The sequence below is a fragment of the Drosophila suzukii genome, unplaced genomic scaffold (genome assembly GCF_043229965.1).
Source record: "Drosophila suzukii unplaced genomic scaffold, CBGP_Dsuzu_IsoJpt1.0 scf_7, whole genome shotgun sequence".
In the NCBI taxonomy this organism is placed as follows: Eukaryota; Metazoa; Arthropoda; class Insecta; order Diptera; family Drosophilidae; genus Drosophila; species Drosophila suzukii.
In genome coordinates this window covers 2627687-2646866 of record NW_027255939.1, presented here as the reverse complement: position 1 = coordinate 2646866, position 19180 = coordinate 2627687, and positions in this window count along the sequence as shown.

Genomic DNA, 19180 nt, shown 5'->3' with positions numbered 1-19180 from the left:
GTTCTTCCTGGTTCTTTGTAGTTTCCGAGATCGCAGCGTTCATACGGACAGACGTACAGACGGACATGGCTAGACCAAAGACCATAGAATAACAAGATGCGTAACAGCCATACAACTGAATGTACTGCAAAATTTTTGGTGTGGATTTTCGATGTGGGTTTTCGATCTTGCTTTTGTGCATTGTCCGTGTAAAACTCTTTGGTTGTGTTGGTGAATCATTTCGTGTGGTCTGCTGCAATAAGGGCTCAGTGTCGCATTTGACTAACGCAAGTTGTCAAAGGCCTGTAGGCCAGGGGTCTAGTCGCTCAACCGCGAGAATTGCAGGTCGGAGTTCAACCCCGGCTTGGAACAACTTTTTTTTTTTTATGCAACCGGTCTTTTATTTAAACAATTAAATAAAATGAACATGGTGTTCATGGTGTTTTAAACAATCTCCATGGTATTGTTCCATGGCATGTTTCACTTAATTTTTTAAAAAATGGCCGATTGAAAACATCATCGATTGTTTGTGTCACTTATCGCTAATAGATGCTTACAATAATATCATCGACTTGATTGACCCAAGCACAAAAGTCACATTCTTCATTTGGTTGTCGACGAGTACACATCTTACAGCTCTCCAATTAATTTTTGACTTATAGCAATGAATACCGGTCGGGAAAAGGGAAGACGCCTCTTGAGCGGCAATAAATGCTCGCTGGCACATTGTAAGAAATCAAAGCGGGATTTTCCAGGCATAAAATTGTTCAAGCTTCCTTCTAATGATGATTTTCTTTTCATAGAATGGGCAAAGCAATGCGGCTTTACGGAAGATTTTGTAGCAAACTCCGGTTCGCTCTTTTTATGTGAAGACCACTTTTTACCTGAAAATATCGGTCAAAGGTATTTAAAAAAGGGGGCCATTCCAGTTCAAAATCTGTCCAGGCCAATGGAAAAGGTGGAGAATACAGAAGAGGACCCGAACCTGTTTCAATCCCCTCCAAGAAAAAGAATTCGATCCGAGTCTCCGGCGGAATCTTGCCGCCAATGCCATAGACATGTTACAACTTTAAAGGCCTTTCAAAAAATAATTATTTTAAATAAAAAAAATTTACAATATAAAAAGAAACGACTGGAATTGCTGGAAAAAGAAAATGTTAATCTCAAAAAACGAGTAGAACGGCTTAAGCAAAAAGTAAGCAAGAATTTTGTATCGGAAATAGATTCTATGGCCCTAAGTGAAAATGAGAACATTTTAGTGAAAATGCTTATAAAAGAAAAAAGTGGAAGACGCGTTAGGTGGAATACAACAGAAAAATTATTTGCGCAATCCATTTTTTTAGGTCATCATCAACCTACATATTTTTGCGAAATTCTCTCAAGCTGAATCTTCCTAGTCCCTCGTCGTTGCAAAAGTGGAACTCCATTAAAAAACTTCAACCAGGCGACAATGAATGCTTATATAAAGCATTAAAAGATGCAATCAAACCGATGAATAAAGCTGAAAGGGAATGTATCTTAGCATGCGACGAAGTTTCTATTAAGAAAAACTTGACTTATAATTCATCTAGCGATATAAATGACGACTTGGAGCATTTACTCAACGCTCAAATAACTTGGGAACACACATATGCGCTTTTATTTTAAGAGGTCTTTTTTCAAATTGGAAATTCGTTTTTAATTATTTTGTCCCAGCTACAATTATAAAAGGCGATGAGCTTAAATCTCTTAGTTTTAAAAATATTTTCGTTTCTGAAGAAATTTGGTTTTTCCTAAGAGGTATAGTTTTTGATCAAGGAGGGAATAATAGAAAATGCTGTTCTCTTCTTGGAGTTACTAAAGAAATCCCCTTCTTCACTTTGAAGGAAAAAAAATACAAAAAAAAAATAAAAAAAAAAATAAAAAAAAACTAAGAAATCTATTTGTAAAAAACTAAAAACAATAAAAAAACAAAAACTAAATTTAAAAAAACTAAAAAATCTATCAAAAATATTTAAAAAAAAAATGTCAAAAAGTACAGCTAATAAAATATTAAAATAAAAAAAAAATATAAAAAAATATTAGGTTGAATCCAGCCTCAGAGTGGACTCGAACATGGAACTGAAATCCATTATCCACGGGCCACCAACATACGCAGAGCGCCACAGCCAGCTTATAATTCGCATGAGCAATACGTCTTTTAGATCGATTCCTTTTCGTCAACATAATTCAAGAATCGACAATTGTGACAAAAATTGAATTTTGACTTTTTCACAGCGCAAAGTGTCGTGAGCGAGATAGCAAGAGAGAGGGAAAGAGAAGGAAGCAAAGCAACGGCATTCTAAAAATAGATTCCTATACGTGTAAGGGTTGTTTTGCAAAAACTAGCCCGCCTGTGTACATTTTCTTACTCCTAGTTACGCATCTTGTTAATCTATGGTCTTTGGCTAGACCGACTCGGCTAGTGATCCTGATCAGGAATAAATATACTTTATAATGTCGGAAACGCTTCCTTCTACCTGTTACATACCTTCCAATGAATCTAGTAAACAAGAAAATAAGGAAACAAGGGAAGATTCCAACCCCGAGCTGGCCCTTTCGATCGATTTATATGTTGGGCTTGGCTAGAAGAGTTTAGGCCCCAATCGAAAGCAACGGATGCATTAATTGATGATACTCGATGCAGCCTTGAGCCCTCTGATGGGTCAGTATAGTTGACGAGCCGTTGGTAGGAGGAATTGGGGACCAGCATGAAGGAATAGAGTACGGCAATGCGGAATTATTGCATCTGTGACTGGATGATGCAGCAAAATCGGATGTATTCCTTTGTTCCCCTGCTTTGAATTCTGGATACGCCTGAGATGAAGCTATGCCAAGTTGCTAAGCTTGCAAGACGATGCCAGATCCATCCACTGAATTGATATCAGTGCCTTTAAACGCCTCTCGGGTAGATCAGATGGAGGGATGGACTCATAGTTTGTGGCTGCGCCGTCTGCTTGTAAAAAGGAAGGCCCGTTTTTCCACAATTGAAAAATATTATTATATTATGCCCTTTGCCCGCTGTTGGATTTTTACTACCCTGTTGGTAACAAAAATGTTGAAGCTAGAGGGAGCTTCTCGTATCTAAGCAAGTGCTACTGTGGAGTAGCTTCAGCAGTGATATTTACAGAAAAACTTAATTTCTTTGGCGATATTTGACATGAGATCTGATAATAGAAGCGTTACTCAGCTTTCTCGTTGATTTCGAGAATAAAAAAAGGGACGAAACAAACACTTAAAAGCTGAGAAATTTGCAAATTCAATTCGTAGTGCATTGCTTGCGGCAATCCATTTTTTTCTTTTGCTCGTAGAGTAAAAGAGTATACTAGATTCGTTGGAAAGCAGAAGGAAGCGTGTTCGATCACTAGCCGAGTTGATTAAGCCCTGTCCGTCTGTCCGTCTATCCGTATGATCACTATAAAAGCTAGATTCTTGGGCTTCCTGCGCAGCGCAAGATTGTTTCGGCAGGGTGACGCTCCCTCCCCCCACAATCGCTCATAACGCTAGCACACGTCTATCGCCAAATTTTTTAACATTTGGAAAAATTTAAGTGAGATTTTGTTCTTATTATCAATACCCATCATCTACTTGACCAAAATTATTCAAATCGAACAATTTTTTAAAAAGCTATTTCCAAACAATAATAAATTATAATTAGCAAACTCAATAGAGTGCGAGAGGGATAGAGATATATTCATACAGAAAATCGTCGTACATACGGACAGACGGACATGGTAGATCGACTCGGCTAGTGATCCTGATCAAAAATATTTCACGGTGGACGGCAGAACGCGCAGTGGCGAAGCGCACCTGGAGACTGTGCGAAGGCGACTACTATGTATAACTGCAGAAATAAAAATCTGCAGTGATAGTCCGATCACAGTACTTAAACGCCTTATACTAAAGTCATGTTTTAAATGTCGTTGGAAAGATAAATTTAAGATCAAAAAACTTTACTTTTACATTGCTGTTCTTACCGAAATATCTGCATTTTAGAGCTAAATATAATTAATTTGTATAGATTTTTTTGTATTTTTTTTTAATTGGACAGTCGGTTTAGAAAACACCCTCACAATTTGAGATTCCTCAACTTACACATTATTAGGAAAATTCGCGTTTAGAACTTATAGAATTCCGATCAGAGCAAATTACTCTTTAGGTTTATTCGAAGGCGTCGAAAACTATGCAACTCTGGTTAATGGAAAATAATACATATTTTAGCACCATAGAAGAACAGTTTTTTTAGGTTTTAAAATGTAACTGCATTTTGGACTTCACGTGCAGAAATAAGCCAACGACCATTTGTTTCTCTGGCTTATATCCCGTTTGGACTTATTATAGCGACTTAAAGTTAGAACACAAATTTAATTTATGTAAGCCATATCTCTTACACCGATTTTGCTTTAGGTATTAAAAAAAAGTCACTAAAACGCCAAAAACAATTTTTGAAAATGTTGATCTAGGATCAAAAAATATAAGTGTTCACGGCTCAAGGGCAATTAATTTCTGTAGGCAGTGTCGAGCGGCAGTTTTCTCCAGATGTCTACATCTCGCGCGCTCGCACTGCTGTCCGCTCTCCCTCTCCATCTGTCCCCTAAGTCTCCACTCCGCTCTAGAGCGCTTTAGTTAAGCTTACGTAGTTTTAATTTCCAAGTCGTTTTGTTCGTTTCTTCTTTCCTTGGACTTACAAAAATTTCAGCGATCAAGCTGTTGAAGAACGCATTACAGCCGTTATTTAATTTTGAATCTCATTCTATCTTTGGTATATGAAATACTAACTTTGCCCTTTTTGATATATTTTGGTGCTGCGTCACACTTTAGAAATTTTTTAGGACTTTGTGTTAGTAGTCTTAACACAAAGTCCTAACTGAAAGCATCGGACACACAAAAAATGTGACAAGGTTAATCATTTAAATACAGTCCACTCAAATCGGGAAATAAAACGTTTTTATTCTACACCACATGTTTGGTCCTTCTAGCCAAATTTAGTTACTGATTAACATGGATCCGTTTAAACTTTTGAAGGCAGCTAGAAGTCGTGCGAAGGCAAGCATTACGCGTTTGCTAAGGGCGTCTCAAGATCCACGTGCGGGATCAAGATGGGAGCTTGATGAACTACAAGTTTCATTGGAAAGGCTCAACATCGTATGGAAAGAATTCAAGTCCATCAGCGACCAAATGGTCCTTTTTGACGAAGAGGAAGGGTACGTCGGTCCAGCCATCGACAACGAAAGGTACGAGGACAAGTACTTACAAGCGAGCACATTATTTCGCAACCTCATACGCACCTGTGAAGAATCTCAGGAGAATGAAAGAGAAGGCAACCACTTCAGACAACCTGGCAACCCTGATGAGGCCGCATCAATGGCATCAGGAGTAGGAAATCTGGTTCGTTTTCTGGAACAACAGCAGCAGCTCAACGAGCGTTTGGCTGAGTAACAAGCAACGCTTTTAAGGGCAAACTCGACTGCAAATGTAATGCATAATGAACTGCCAAAAATCCACATCAAGCTATTAGGTGGCGACCGCAAGGAGTGGCCAGCCTTTAAAAACATCTTCGAGAGTACGATCCATAGCAAGCAGCATTTGACAGCAATACAAAAGTTGCACTACTTGAAAACGTACATCACTGGAGAAGCAGCTGACTTGATTCGACATATGCCAATAACGAATGCAGCTTACGAGGCTGCTTGGACTTGCCTAATTGATCGGTAAAATATACCACGTCACATTGTTAACACTCTGCTGGAGACATTTGTTAACTTACCTTCGACCACCAGAGCAGATGTAACGGTTCTGCGCAAGGTGATGGTCGGAGCCACCGAAATTGTACGCGGCCTGGATGCAGCAGGGCAATCTATAGGGACTGCTGGATTATACACTTCATCCTAGCCAAGATCGATGCTGAAACCCGTCGCAAATGTATCGAAGGAAGCCGGGAACTGGAATCTCCGTCTGTGGATGATCTACTAAAGTTTTTAGACCGACGTTGCGAGGAATTCGAACTCAGCAAAAGTGAGACAGCCATTGACTCCAAGGGTTGCCCACAACATGGCAAGGCAAAGCGATCGTCACACGCTTTAGTATCAATGGAAGCAAACACTTGTGTGAAATGTAATTCCAAGGAGCAAAAGATCTACGCCTGCTCAAAATTTGGTGAACTGTCAATCGAGCAAAGGCGCACATTTGTTAAGGCAAAATCACTGTGCTTTAACTGCCTTAAGCCTGGGCATGTGTCTCGAAAGTGTGAATCCAAATTCACATGCAAGTTTGGCCACAATCGTCACCACTCTCTGCTACAAGCAGATATTTTTGGTTCGCAAGCCGCTGTCGCTTCGACACACTCACGTGATGATGAAAGGCACATCCCAAGCGCTCCCGAAGATGCAACGGTCACCATCAGCTTCTTCGCAGGAGCATCAACGCAATCTAACACAATCGCTGGCCAATGATGGAATAAAATGGAGTTTTATACCTCCCCATTTGCCACATTGGGGAGGGAAGTGGGAGTCATCCGTACGTTCCATTAAATTACATCTGGGTCGACTTGTGGGAAAGACTGTTCCAACCTTTGAACACATGCAAACTCTGATCGCTCAGATCAGTGCAGTGGAAAGCTCGCGAACGTTATGCTACACTGACCTTACCTACTTGTCTGCGGCACACTTTTTAATTGGACGCCCATTCACAACTGTTCCAGAGGGAGATCTGACTCATTTGCCGATCAATCGTCTGGACTATTAGCAGCACTTGCAATGGATGTATCAAGGGTTTGGAAACGCTGGCATCAAGAGTACTTGACATCCCTACAGCAACGTCGAAAGTAGAGCAACAAGAAACGCAATATCGCAGTAGATAATGTAGTCCTCATCAAAGATTCAAATCTCCCTCCAGCAGCTTGGACACTAGCCCGTGTATTGGAAGCTCATCCTGGACCAGATGGACTTGTACGCGCTGTAAAACTTAAGACGTCTACTGGAGAGATGACCCGGCCCATCACCAAGTTAGCTGTACTGCCTAATTCTGAAACATTGTTTCAGGGCGGCCCGGGATGTTGATGAACGCATTACAGCCGTTATTTAATTTTGAATCTTATTCTATCTTTGGTATATGAAATACTAACTTTGCCCTTTTTAATATATTTTGGTGCTGCGTCACACTTTAGAGATTTTGTAGGACTTTGTGTTAAGACTACAACTGAAAGCCATTCCCCGCCCCAACATTTTGGTCCAGTCGAACCGGATTTTATAATTTTTTGATTTTCCTCTCCTGAAGTTTCCTTTATTTTTTCTTAGCAGCAACGGTTGTTCGGACTGATTCAGACAAGCTCCACATATTATTATTATTGACCGGTCATACAGGCAGTTTATCGAACCCTATTTCGACTAACTTTCTGTATGATATATTTCTTAATCCAAAAGTGATTAATCCGCCGCAACGGCATTGAATATATGTATTACCATTCCGTTATTTGTGCACGACAATATTCCAGTTTCTTTTGCCCACAATTGTACACTTGAAACAATTCCAGTAGATGTTGTGAGCAGTTGAATAACTCCCCACAAATAGAAGCAGCAGCAGATGGCCGGCCGCTTACCAGATACGCGGCGAATTCGCGTAGTAACGGCACGGCGAGGAGAACGAGAGAGTTTGGAGACCAAGGGTGGAGATCGAGAGAGTTTGGAGACCAACGAAGGAGAGCGAGAGAGTTTGGAGACCAATGAAGGAGAGCGAGAGTTTGGAGACCAAGGATGGGGATCGAGAGAGAATGGAGACTTCGCGGGCAGAGCAAGAGTACCGTGTGCAAAAGCGGATAACGGAACTCCACCGGACTTTGGACTCTCCCGTGAACTTTGGACCGGGAGAAGAAGTGCCACATCTCGGCAGTGGAGTGGCACACAGGCGTGCCACAAACATCATGGGAATCAGCGGGACGGCAGCTGTGGGCAGAGCATCGGTTGGAAGCGGTACGTGAAGGACAAGTGGGTCAACCAGGAGGCACGGACTTTGGACCCGGAGTGGAGAGATCCAGCGGGCCGTGCGCAAAAGGGAAATAACGGTTCCCGGAGGCCCTATATAAGGCCGCAGAGCGCTGGCAGCTGGGTCAGTCGATCACAAGGAGTCAAACCGTCAAGATCACTCAGATACCAAAGTGAACAATCAAACAACCAGATAATCTACAAGGGAACAACAGCAAGTCGAGTCGCCAAAGAAGCAGCGCCGTGGGAACCTTCGAGGAGCGAGATTGCTACGTCGAGACGATCGGGGTTGGGATACCAGGAATCTCCGAATCGAGACGCAGGTAGCTGAGATCCAGAGGGCACACGGCTAGGTCAAGGTGGTTGATTAACCCTGTCCACAAAGTCCTGGCGTTACGCCTGGAAAGAGTATAACAAGCCAGAAAAGAGAGCAGTCGATCGGTACGGTCTCGAGTGGAATTATCCAGGAGAGCCCTACGGATTCGACTTGCGAGGTCCCGGAGCGGCGTGCCCGAACCCCGAGCATAACAAGCCAGCAGGGAGAGCAGTCGATCGGTACGGTCTCGAGTGGAATTATCCAGGAGAGCCCTACGGACTCGACTTGCGAGGTCCCGGAGCGGCGTGCCCGAACCCCGAGTACCAAAAGCCACGCGGAAACGTCCCGGACAAAAAGCAAAAGGGTGAGGCTAGGGTGGAACGTTCGTTTACACTAGGCGTGGAAGCGAAGTAAGGCGCGAGGCAGCTTCCTGGCGTTCCGCCTTGACTGCCCGCGCGGGCTGAGTAGAAACCCCAGTGGGACCATCCGGGACAGAGCAAGGGACAGGCGGCGGTGTGTCGAAAGGAGCGATCCTGGAGAGCGCAGCTTCTGTTCACCCTAGTCTGAAAACGGTGACGCTTCCCTAAGCCCGTACGGCCGATACCCCTCGCGAGTCCGAGTCGGTACCAGCAGTCAGCAAGTCACGCGTGAGGAGCGAACAGCGAGCGAGCGTCTTCAGGGAGCTGCGAGGATCTTCAGGGAGCGGCGAGGATCTTCAGGGAGCTGCGAGTATCTTCGGAGAGCTACAGGACTGGAGCACCGAGTCATCACGGCGAGAGGTCCTCGAGTCAATCAGGACCGTCGGAAGCACCGAAGGTCACAAGCAACGAGTCAAGGCCAACCAAGCGACTAAGACACTTGTAATAATATACCCGCAACAAACCCAATACGAACCCGTGAATTCTATGCTTTCTCACTGGGCTACTGGGCGGTCACGTTAATATAAATTTGGTGGGACGAACACACAATATACTGAGCTAGCCGCACGAATCTCGTAGCGAGCAGACCATAAAAATCAGTTCGTTACATCTGGCGCCCAACGTGATTGTCCCTACAGTGAGAACAGCACAATAAAAATGGGAAAGAAGTGGACTCAAGAAGGAAGACTTCGGCCATGTCGCAAAGAGGCTCAACGTCGCCCTGGAGGGCAGGCTAGACGACATGAGGAAGGCGCTATCGGAATACTACTCCGAAACAGAGAACGACCCACAACTCGTCGACATCTGGGCCGAGCTGGAGGCGACATACTACGACAGAGCCGGCCCAAGCATTACGTTAACGAACGCTGAAGGGGACAACCTGGTGGCAAGCCTGAGCATTGACAACATGCAAAAAGAGGCCCACAGGAGAGAATCAAGCCAAGAAAAGAAAGCAGCAGCGCTGACCCCGAGACCAAGCCAGGCGGACTATGCAAAGGTCGCTAAGCAGGTCCGCGAATGGTCGTTCAGGTTCGACGGGGCGGAAAAACCATTCGAGATCCTGGAGCAGGTAGAATGGTCCGCCAACACGTACGGTTTGGAGCTTGATATGATCCCTCGAGCGATGCCGGAGTTGCTAAAAGGAAGGGCTTTGAAATGGTTCATCGCCAGCAATAAGCAGTGGAGAACTTGGGTAGAATTCATTGAAAGTTTCCACCCATACTTCCTGCCAAGAGATTTCTTCACCAGGCTGGCGGACCAGGTCCGGCAAAGGAAGCAAGGCTTCAGCGAGTCGTTCAAGGACTACATGATCGACATTCAGACGATGGTGAGGCCACTTAACTATTCTACGAAAGAGACGTTAAGGGTCATTAAAGAGAACTGCACCCCAAGCCTACGGATGTTCTTAAGAGCATACAAAGTGTCGGACCTGGACACGCTAATGATCCTAGCCGATGAGTACGAAGAACTTGAAAAGGAACGGAAAGTCTTCGCACAGGAGAACAAGTTCTCAAAGACAACGTCGGCGTCACCAACACAGGTGACATGCAGGAGATGCGAGGAGGTAGATAACCAGGACACACGAGGAAACGACCAATGGTCACCACCACACCAAGCCAGACGACAGCAGGCAACAGACGCACCACGCGGAGGCCATTGGGCACCACCTCCACAGCAACAGAGACAGCCAAACAATACCTTGTGGAGGCCGCCAAGCAACACACAGAGGCCACAAGATGCCAAGAGGCCTGTCGGAAATGCGGTGGGAACGGACACTGGGCTAGAGGATGTCGAAACCAGCGGCTGCTGTTTTGCTGGATATGCGGCAAGGTGGGTGTTAGGAGCGTCGATTGCTGCCAACGATCGGGAAATGGCCAGCGATCTCAGCCGCAGAGAGGCGAGCGGGGATCGCACAATGCCACCTCTCCAAACTAACGGGCAAGCTAATCGAGGAGGAGCAGCAGTTGTCCGCAGCTGTGATGATTGGTGGGAACAGCTACAAAGCCACAATCGACACCGGAGCAACGGCAAGCTTCGTCAGCGAAGAATTGGCGGACAATATTGCTGCTCTAGGAAGGATTACAAAGACGAGACGGCAAGATAGGTTGGCAGATGGAAGGTGCGGCGGAATTGATGCGCAGCTCGAGGTGGAGGTCAAATTCGGCAACAAACAAGTGACCATGAGCTTGTTGGTTTTACCCGGAGTAGTGGATCCATTAGTGTTGGGATGGAACTTCCTGAAACAAGTCGGAACAGAGATAAGGTGTGCTGGACACGAGATAATAATACCAGCCAGGAACCGACCCAATGGATGGCTCGAGGAGAAGCTATCAGTAGCAGTCGTTCAACAAGTAAACGAGTAGGACGATACTACAGCGTTCCTTGAAACAGAGCTGGCAGACTTCAGCACAATGTCGGGAACATCGAATATGGCAGAACACCAGATCAAAATGAAGGACGACAAGCCAATCAAGCAGAGATACTACCCAAAGAACCCAAAAATTCAAGGGGAAATCAACGCAAAGGTGGACGAGCTTCTCCAAATGGGGTTCATAGAGCATTCAAAAAACCCATACAGCTCCCCCATCGTGATGGTGAAAAAGAAGACAGGCAAGTGGAGACTGTGTGCCGACTTCAGGCAGATCAACGCGAAGTCAGTGAAGGATGCCTACCCAATGCCCCGCATAAACTACCTCCTAGATCAACTAATGGAAGCGCGGTACATCAGCAGTTTGGACCTGAAGGATGGATACTGGCAGATCTCACTGGAAGAGAGTAGCAGGCAATATACGGCGTTTACGGTACCAGGCAAAGGTCTGTTTCAGTGGAGGGTAATGCCATTCGGACTTCATTCGTCGTCTGCGACCTTTCAACGGGTGCTGTACCGGGTGATCGGCCCCGAAATGTCGCCGCACGCATTTGCTTACCAGGACGACATCATAGTGATCGGGCGCTCGCTGGAAGAACACAAGGCCAACCTAAAGGAAGTGTTCCGACGACTAAAGAAGGCAAATCTGAGATTAAACCCGGAGAAGTGCCAATTTTTCTAGAAAGAGCTGTTATATCTCGGTCATCGAGTGACTAGCGAAGGAATAGGCACGGATCCGGAATAGGTAGCAGCCATCGCCGAACTAGAACCACCATCGACAGTAAGAGAGCTCCGACAGTACCTGGGCGTAGCATCATGGTACCGCCGGTTTGTACCTGACTTCGCAAAAATAGTCAAACCTCTCAACGATCTGCTACGCAAGGGCAATAAATGGGTGTGGACACAGGAACATCAGACGGCGTTCGAAGAGGTGAAGGCAAGACTCGTCGCAGACCCCGTACTGGCATGCCCGGATTTCGACAAACCATTCACCTTGCAAACTGACGCAAGCGACTACGGCATCGGGGCAATCTTGACCCAGGAAACTGAACGAGGCGAAAAGGTAATCTCTTACTCAAGCCGAACGCTCAACGGCGCTGAGAAGAATTACTCCGAAAGCTCAAACCGTATCTGGAAGGTTACCACTTTAAAGTAGTAACCGACCAACAGCATAGAGAGCCCTTCAGGGAGGATCGCCAGATGGGCCCTGGAGTTGCAGCAGTACGACTTCGAAATAGCGTACAGGAAAGGGCAACTCAACGTGGTGGCAGACGCTTTGTCAAGGCAGCCACTGCCGGAAACGCTTCGAGGGATCAAGGAGACGTCGGCGGCGGAAGCTTCTGCAGCATGCAGCTGGATTCTGGAAATGCGCGAAAAGATAAGGACCCAGCCGCAAAAGTATCCGGACTACGTGATGGAGGGTAACACCCTGTACAGGAATATACCTCATAGAGCGGGCAGCGAAGATGTTGCAACATGGAAGATGTGCGTCCCGAAAGCTCTACGGGAAACGGTGCTGAAGGAGAACCACGACTCACCGGCGGCTGGCCATGTAGGAAGCCGAAAGACAATAGCACGTCTGGCAGCCCGGTACTACTGGCCAGGAATGCACAGAGACGCCCGAGCCCACGTGCGAGGATGCGAGACATGCATGAGATTCAAGCCGAATCAGAAGCAAATGGCTGGGAAAATGCTTACGCAGGTGCCAGAGGAACCATGGGCTACGGTATGTGCGGACTTCGTCGGACCCCTGCCGCGTTCGAAGCACGGCAACCAAATGCTGCTAGTATTGATAGACCGGTTCTCCAAGTGGACTGAGTTGGTGCCGCTGCGAAGCGCGACGGCCGAGTCCCTAAAGAAAGCTTTTAAAGAACGCATAATCGCGAGGTATTGGGTCCCCAAAATAGTCATAACGGACAACGGAGTTCAGTTTACCAGCAAAACTTTCAAGAGTTTCCTGGCCGAAATGGGAGCCAAGCAACAGTTCACAGCTCCATACACCCCACAGGAGAACCCGACTGAGAGAGCCAATAGGACGGTGAAAACAATGATAGCGCAGTTCGCAGGGCAGAACCAAAGAGACTGGGACGAAAAATGGCCAGAAATCATGCTGGCAGTAAACACGAGCGACACACCGTCGTTCATTACCCAAGGCAGAGAACCAAGACTACCGAGCGCCCTATACGACAGATAAACCGTAGGGACCGGACGACCGACAGAGACCCCGGAAGAGAAAGCAAACAAACTCAGGGAAATCTTCGAGATTGTAAGGCGGAACCTGGAGAAAGCATCCCAGGACCAGGCTAGGCAGTATAACCTAAGGAGGAAGCCAGAGGTGGTGTGGGCCAAGGAACACCACTTATCAAAAGCGGCCGAGGGGTTCGCAGCAATATTGGCCCCAAGATACGACGGACCTTACCAAGTCATAGGTTTTGCGTCACCAGTAATCTGCAAAATACGACACATAAACACAAAGAAAGAGCGGACCATCCACGTAAGCGAGCTGAAACAGCAACAAACGGAAAACACAAGCGAGCGGCCACAGCAAGCAAACACAACAGACGCAAAACAACATTGAAAGTCCAAGGTACCCCCAAGGATGCCCAAAGGATACTACGGAAGGAGTCCAAGGATACCTCCAAGGATTACCAAAGGATACTACGAAAGGATCCCAAGGATACCCCCAAGGATGCCCAAAGGATACTACGAAAGGAGTCCAAGGATACGTCCAAGGATTCCCAAAAGGTACTACGAAAGGAGTCCAAGGATACCTCCAAGGATGACCAAAGGATACAACGAAAGGATCCCAAGGATACCTCCAAGGATGCCCAAAGGATACTACGAAAGGAGTCCAAGGATACCTCCAAGGATGCCCAAAGGGTACTACGAAAGGATTCCGAGGATACCTCCAAGGATGCCCAAAGGATACTACGAAAAGAGTCCAAGGATACCTGCAAGGATTCCCAAAGGATACTGAGAACAAATTCCAAGGATACCTCCAAGGATTCGAAAGGGATACTACAAACCGACTCCAAGGATACTACAGGGCATCTACAAAGGCGCAATGAAACACATAAAGGACATCAGGAGAACGTTAAGAACACAAAGGGAGCGAACCAGAGCGTCTAAGGTCTCGATTGGGACTGACCGGAGGAAGGAAAAAAACACGCATCAAAAGTCTGCCGAAGGAAGGGGGAAGACGGCACAGAGCAGAGAGCTGTACCGTAGATCTGGGTGGTAAGGAGAGGCCGATGGAAATAGCGGGATTGAGCAAAGAGGAAGGCTCGGAACCGAGGTGTCGTTAAAGGGAGCCCAGGCTCCAGCTGAACAATCAAAATCGACGAGCATCATGAGCACACGCATAACCAGGAGCGAAGCGCGCAAAATGATGGCTGCCCACCAGCCGTCCGGAGGATCTAGCCCGGGGCAAGGATGGTCGACAGCCCGGCCTACCCGACAGCGACGTCGAGTTGGTGGAGGACCCGCGGGTGGAGCAACGGCGATGGCGGCTTCGCAAAGCGGTCAACCGGGCCGACGGACGCATCCCGACTGGCGCGGCAGAGGTGGAGTGGGCTAGCGAAGAGCCGCCCCAGGACCAGCTGGCTCCCAGTAGCCATGCCGAGGCTGTGGTAGCGGCTACGTGGTAGTTTCGACGAAAGTGCGAGGCGCGAAGGCGGAGCGAGGAGCGGCGGTTAAAGGAGATGGAGGAGTCGCCGGAGTGGCAGGCCCAACTGCGGATGGCCGAGGAGGAGGAGCAGCAGCTGTGGGAAAACCACAGTGGACGCCAGCACGACCGCCCACGCCGAGGTTCGAGCAGCCACCACCGCAGCAGCAGCCACCACAGCGGCAGCAGCTCGAACGCGAGCAGCCACCACCGCAGCAGCAGCCACCACAGCGGCAGCAGCTCGAACGCGAGCAACCACCATCGCAGCAGCAGCCACCACAGCAGCAGCCACCACCGCAGCAGCAGCCACCACCGCAGCAGCAGCCACAACCGCAGCAGCAACACATCCGGACGGACATACCGGCGGCCCATGTGAGCCACAGCACCCGGACGTTCGTGGCCGAAGGAGTTAGGTGGCGACAGCAGACGGTTGTCTGGACCTGGCCGGAGGGACCCGTAGAGGAGACGGCAGCGACGGAGGAGCCCCGAATCTGGGAAGAAAGTGGTCCCCGGGTGAGCCCGCTGGATCCCAGGACCCGTGGCAGACCGGAGCAGTGGGCACCACCGACGCCGAGCACCGGACCAACAACGTCAAGGACAGGGCCATCGACGCCAATGCCTACCGGGAGCGCGACGGTAAGCGCGGAGCCAGATGAGCCGCTGGAGCGAGGACCCTGGGTGTGGCCCGAGCCCGTGGAAGGTGGCCGACCTCCGCTCAAACGGCAGCACTCGGCGCCCGAAGTGTCCGAGGTGGTGACACGGCCGAAATTGTCGCGGACGGTGTCGGCGCCGGAGGGCCAGCGATGGCGAGAGATCGCCAGCGTGAAGCCAGGCTCAGCCGGCGGAGGACGATTGAAGGGCGAGAGAGAGAGACGAGAGGCGAGAGAGGTCGTGTGGAGAGAGAAAGGATGAAAAAGAAAGGAGTGAGGAAATACGAAAACTTACTTAGAAAGTTGCAAAATCACCATGAGCCAGGGAAGGGGGCGCCTCGATAGGCGATCGATTGGCACTGGACGATAGTGCGATCAATGGGCACACGAAAATGGAAATATCGGCCATGGTGGAAATATCGCAACAAGCAGGTGGCAACGCCGCACCGTCGGTATCGATATGCGAATAAACATCGATCACGCACGAATGGTGTGACCAGGCGGAGGAACCAATAAAAGGAGTAGAACGCAGCAATGAGCAGCGAGCTGGGGATCGATAGCCCACGAGTATCGATGTCCCAGTGGAGTCAGGGAGAATATCGGCGCGGGAGATTCAAGTTGCTACGAGGAGGATGACCAGCGCTGTAGGAACTCAACGGAGTTAAGAGCGTCGAGGGAGCATCGAGGGAGCAACGAGGGAGCGCCGCGGGAATCACAAGGACTCGAAGGCTGGGATAAGCAAGGAAACGCCGGAGAGTAGGAACCAGTCTTAAATGTTTCCCGAAGTAAGGGGGGAATGTGAGGAGTTGAATAACTCCCCACAAATAGAAGCAGCAGCAGATGGCCGGCCGCTTACCAGATACGCGGCGAATTCGCGTAGTAACGGCACGGCGAGGAGAACGAGAGAGTTTGGAGACCAAGGGTGGAGATCGAGAGAGTTTGGAGACCAACGAAGGAGAGCGAGAGAGTTTGGAGACCAATGAAGGAGAGCGAGAGAGTTTGGAGACCAAGAATGGGGATCGAGAGAGAATGGAGACTTCGCGGGCAGAGCAAGAGTGCCGTGTGCAAAAGCGCATAACGGAACTCCACCGGACTTTGGACTCTCCCGTGAACTTTGGACCGGGAGAAGAAGTGCCACATCTCGGCAGTGGAGTGGCACACAGGCGTGCCACAAACATCATGGGAATCAGCGGGACGGCAGCTGTGGGCAGAGCATCGGTTGGAAGCGGTACGTGAAGGACAAGTGGGTCAACCAGGAGGCACGGACTTTGGACCCGGAGTGGAGAGATCCAGCGGGCCCTGCGCAAAAGGGAAATAACGGTTCCCGGAGGCCCTATATAAGGCCGCAGAGCGCTGGCAGCTGGGTCAGTCGATCACAAGGAGTCAAACCGTCAAGATCACTCAGATACCAAAGTGAACAATCAAACAACCAGATAATCTACAAGGGAACAACAGCAAGTCGAGTCGCCAGAGAAGCAGCGCCGTGGGAGCCTTCGAGGAGCGAGTTTGCTACGTCGAGACGTTCGGGATTAGGATACCAGGAATCTCCGAATTGAGACGCAGGTAGCTGAGATCCAGAGGGCATCACACGGCTAGGTCAAGGCGGTCGATTAACCCTGTCCACAAAGTCCTGGCGTTAAGCCTGGAAAGAGTATAACAAGCCAGAAGGGAGAGCAGTCGATCGGTACGGTCTCGAGTGGAACTATCCAGGAGAGCCCTACGGATTCGACTTGCGAGGTCCCGGAGCGGCGTGCCCGAACCCCGAGTATAACAAGCCAGAAGGGAGAGCAGTCGATCGGTACGGTCTCGATTGGAATTATCCAGGAGAGCCCTACGGACTCGACTTGCGAGGTCCCGGAGCGGCCTGCCCGAACCCCGAGTACCAAAAGCCACGCGGAAACGTCCCGGACAAAAAGCAAAAGGGTGAGGCTAGGGTGGAACGTTCGTTTACACTAGGCGTGGAAGCGAAGTAAGGCGCGAGGCAGCTTCCTGGCGTTCCGCCTTGACTGTCCGCGCGGGCTGAGCAGAAACCCCAGTGGGACCATCCGGAACAGAGCAAGGGACAGGCGGCGGTGTGTCGAAAGGAGCGATCCTGGAGAGCGCAGCTTCTGTTCACCCTAGTCTGAAAACGGTGACGCTTCCCTAAGCCCGTACGGCCCCTCGCGAGTCCGAGTCGGTACCAGCAGTCACCAAGACACGCGTGAGGAGCGAACAGCGAGCGAGCGTCTTCAGGGAGCTGCGAGGATCTTCAGGGAGCGGCGAGGATCTTCAGGGAGCTGCGAGTATCTTCGGGGAGCTACAGGACTGGAGCACCGAGTCATCACGGCGAGAGGTCGTCGAGTCAATCAGGACCGTCGGAAGCACCGAAGGTCACAAGCAACGAGTCAAGGCCAACCAAGCGACTAAGACACTTGTAATAATATACCCGCAATAAACCCAATACGAACCCGTGAATTCTGTGCTTTCTCACTGAGCTACTGGGCGGTCACGTTAATATAAATTTGGTGAGACGAACACACAATATACTGAGCTAGCCGCACGAATCTCGTAGCGAGCAGACCATAAAAATCAGTTCGTTACAATATTTCAGTGCTACTATTAAACTAAAATATTTCTCAAATATATTTTCAATTCCAATTGTGTGTAAAATATTTCTCAGCCACAGTAAAAAATTCCCGATCATCAAATATTTTCTTAAGATTTGCACTCTTTATTTTGTACTGTGTGTATATTTACAAAAACATTCTAATACAGTCCACTCTAAGTACTTTTTCTTATACAGTCCACTCTAACTACTTTTCTCGACCTACAAGTACGGTTAAATTATTTCTAAAATTAAAAACAAAGTTACAATATCCACAAATGTACTCCAGCAATTCGTCTGCAATTTAGTTGTGTAGGTGACAAACACACGCACCGACAAACAAACATAAGCGAAGTCTTTACAATTCCCGCAACGTTATTTCGCTATTCGCACCCCACATATGTACATATGTACAGTGTACATACATACGTATATCGATATTTTCGCTAGTGCACAGTGGGTCAAGAGCTCACAATAAATGTGCCTTTCAAACATACAATATTAAAGTCCGTAATTCTTTACATAAGTCCGACCATCCGATATAATAAATATTTATTGAATCTGCCCATCCGACAGTGTGACCGTATATACTTACAATCTTGATTGGTTCCTAAATTCCAATTGGATTTAAGCCCGTTTCCTTACTGAATTAAAATTCTAAATTATTTTACGTCATGGCAACATCAGTAAAATCCGCTTTAAGCCGATTTATGGCCACAGTTGACTGTCTGATCCTCTTTGAGGCCACTGTGAACGCTCCAGGTGCTCCTTCCCCAACGTTATCCACCTGTATAATCCGACGAGATCACTTCAATCCATTGTGGCAAACGGTAAGGGCAGCTTCGACATATGTTCCGACTGCATTATAGCTGCAGGCGAGAGCGCCGCAGACACGAAATCCATACTAAAGTCCAAGTATTAGCAAACGTACTCCACTTATAAAATATTTGCCGCGCAGCTGATGGAACAAATCCAAAAAGCTCCAGTAACTCCGTCCCAAAATCGGCTTCCACCTATCGACACAGAGGTCCGACTTTCCGGGACCTTTTCACGGCAATATATTTTTATTCCATTTAAATTCAAAAACAAGCGGCGAAGCTCATTCCATAGTTTCAAGATCCCCACTCACAAATGATGGCTTTCGCTCAGCCTGGAATAACTAACTGAGCGAAAATAAGCGATTGCAGGTGAAGAGTCACTTTT